Consider the following 3,415-nt stretch of genomic DNA (forward strand, 5'->3'; position numbering starts at 1 on the left):
TATTCAAAAGTCATGATATCTAAACTCACACAAATACTGAAACTGTTTATAAAAAGTAAAAACACACCAATCATATATACAAAATATTACAATTTGTTTGAGGTATATCTTCTTTCTTGTTTATGTTCAGTTTATAATATTTTATTAACTATAAACACTCAATCCATGTTTGCTCAATTTCCATCTAATTTTATTTGTTTAATTTGTAATATTTTGTTCTACATATGTATCTTCTTATTTTAAATCATTTATGATCTATAATTTAAAAATTGCATCTAGTTAGGTACAGAATAATTTAAAATTTTTAAATTTCAACCTGTGTCAAAGCATGTATGAAATATTTTGTTTTTGAAAATTTTTTTTGTAACTTATTCAATTTATAGAACAGCTCTCTTACCTGAAGTAGGTTCATAAATATAGCCAAAACACTTGTATTTAAATTAAAATTTCCATGCTGGAGTACATGTAATTGGTGTGTTTGTGTTTTTACTTTTAAAAGTCATGTTCCTTTCCTGCATGATATATTACAGTACATGTATAACATAAATAGAAAAATAATTTAAGTTACTTACTCTGTTTCTTCAATTGGATGACTCAATGCAAGAAAAATGCAATTTATTAAAATGATAGTTACAACAAAATAATCAAAATATCTGAAAGACAAAAAAATAAATTCATAAAATATTTTTATTTTCTTTGAAATAATAATTAAGTAATGAAATAAGAAAGATATAGATATAGAGTGTGCAATGAATTATTAAACAATTTATGTAAATATTAAAATTATTTTACTAATGATTTGAATATATTTTACGTATACCAATGATTTCCAACTTATTTTAATCATGGAAATCTTTTCACCTTGATAAAAAGTTTCAAAACCTGACAATTTTTACTGATTATAAATAAAATAACAAACCAAAACATCAAGAATAATTTCTTTATTATATAAAAAAAACATACATTAATAATGAAAAAGCAAACAATATTAATTCAAAGATGATTTTGTCAGCAGATATTATAGGAGAATCAAATGCATTTGTTTTTTTTTTTTTTTTGCAAAATGTAAAATGAATACTCAAGTATTTCGATATTGCCACTCCCTGAGAAACAGTTTCTCCTGTAGGAATGAACACTTGTATTTGATTCTTTGCATTCATAAAATAATGGGAAAGAATCAAATATTCTCGTCATTAGACTCAATGGATTACATTTTCCACAAATGTCAGCCAAGCAGACTGTGCATAGGTCACCTTTTCCTATGAAATATTAATAATTTTTGAAACTGTAAATTGTATTTTTCATACATATTTTACACTATTAATTAAAGCTCAAAAATTTATTTTATGATGGAGTCTTAGATTTCATTGGTGGAACTCTAGGGTTCAGGAAACACAAGTTGGGAACCACTGTTATATGCAGTATATCATCAATCATTCTAGAATACATGTATTTAAATTAATCATTAAAAGCTAATGATTATTATTATTATTATTATTATTATTATATCAATTATTAATGCTGAAATCATAAAAACATATATATACCTGTGTGTAAAAAATGTTATGCAAAAACGACGAACTGGATTCCATGGGAAAAAATAAAACAATGATGGATCTGCATTGAATCTATACAAATAGCATCTAGTACTTCTATGTGACACGACATAAAATATCTGCAATTTTAATATTTTTGTTTGTAAATAAAATTTAAATAAAGAAAATAAGCACGTCTGTTATAAAAGTTTCACCTTTTCTAAACCTGCTTTATCGACTTCTTCCAATGGGATACCCATCAGTTGCGGAGGTATTGAATGAGGAAGAATGCAAAGTTCTTCGCATTCTGGAAGCGAAGTTTTTCTTTCGGGTATGAATGAAAATTCACGCAAAGCTTTTTGTCTTCTTTTAGTTTGTTTGTCAAATGATTCTTTCGTGTAAGGTTGAAGACGAACATTATTAGGTAAACGAATGTAGGAAATTGTTTCTAGAAATGTTCGACGTCTAATAGGTTCCATGTGCTGGATGGTGCCGAACGAGACAAGAAAATGTTTATATTTAGATATCTCCCGCCGAGTTGAATCACAAATACTGTACATAACTACTAGATTTGGAAATTTGCCATAAATTCATTCGTCGAAACATATTCATTTAAGTTATGTTTTAACTTTTATATTAGTTAATATTTAAAACTATATAAATAAACGAATAACAACGTCTTTCAAGAAATACTCAAACTTTATTCTAAATAATATTTTTCACTAGAATGCCGACTTCAGTTTAGCTTTAGCCCATTACTGAATATGTCAACAACTAAGGATACGATATTAGAATATATCGATGAAATAAATTTCAATGAAAGACATAGCGGAAGAAAATATCGATATTTTATTCGATGATCATCTGTCACGGATGGCCGAGAGGTTATCACTTATCTCTCCTGTAGTAACAATTTTACTTCCGTTTTCTATTTACTTAACCACGCGGTAGTTAGTCGACACATGTGGCCTGGACGGTAATAAAAACAAAAAGGGTGTGACACCGAGGGGTCGAGGGGTTACGTCAGAGGAGATAGGAGGACAGGAGCGAGAGGAAGGAAGATTTTTCGGAGAGAAAGAAAAACGGGACGAACAGAAACAAAGAAAGTTATTAAGGAACGGATCCGAGGTTTTTTTTTTTCTTATTTATTACCGCCAGTCACCCCTTCGAACCAATTTTCAGTCTTATCATCTCTGTTTAATTCTCTTCCACCTTATCTTTCTCTAGGGCCCTGTACTTAGTTAAGCTAGATATAAGTTAGAATAAGTTCTTTGTCTTGTCGGCACGCGGGGACTAATTGATGACATTGTTACGCGCAGTCCCAAATGTATTTGTATTAGTAATTAGTAAGTGTGTGTAATCGTTTCTTTGTAAATTATTTATGTTCGCTGAAATTAATAAACCTCTTTTTTTAATTCTATCAAAGCCGAGCGACTCTCAGGGTCTTGTTATTTCATATACTCGGCTAACAATGGCGTCCGCGACAGGATTCTGTTAGTAACGGGATACGGTTTTTATTGTATAGAACGTAGCATTGTATTATCGTGCATGTAGATTTAAGGCCCTACAATTTGTAATCAATTGTATTATTTTTATATCATTAATTATGGATGATTGTAACCAGAACAATCTTGCTACATCCTCAGGAGGCGAGGGTGAGGGGATCCCTCCTGTAGTCACAGGGTTTCTAGGAATGGTTCCCATTTTTTCTAATAGTGGCAGTGATTTGGTTAATGTCCGCCAATTCTTCAAGACCATAGATAATATATCTCGCCTGGCTGGGTGGAACAGTGAAGTGAAATTGGCTGTCTTACAAGCTCGGTTAAAAGGGGGGCCATTATCGACGTTCTTCAGCTTGGCTGACCAAGATCCTTGTACTT

General features: G+C 30.4%; 1 long non-coding RNA gene across 1 annotated transcript; it reads right to left on the reverse strand.

The window, feature by feature from the left end:
* Positions 1-509: 509 nt before the first annotated feature.
* LOC136978401 (uncharacterized) lies at positions 510-2,136 on the reverse strand. The gene is made up of 3 exons (XR_010881220.1): positions 1,751-2,136; positions 1,548-1,675; positions 510-653 (listed from the first exon to the last, which is right to left on the reverse strand). It is a non-coding gene; the product is annotated as an uncharacterized lncRNA (long non-coding RNA).
* Between the last annotated feature and the right edge of the window lie 1,279 nt (positions 2,137-3,415).

The sequence above is a fragment of the Centruroides vittatus genome, unplaced genomic scaffold, assembly GCF_030686945.1.
Source record: "Centruroides vittatus isolate TY-2023 unplaced genomic scaffold, ASM3068694v2 contig_1147, whole genome shotgun sequence".
Taxonomy (NCBI): Eukaryota; Metazoa; Arthropoda; class Arachnida; order Scorpiones; family Buthidae; genus Centruroides; species Centruroides vittatus.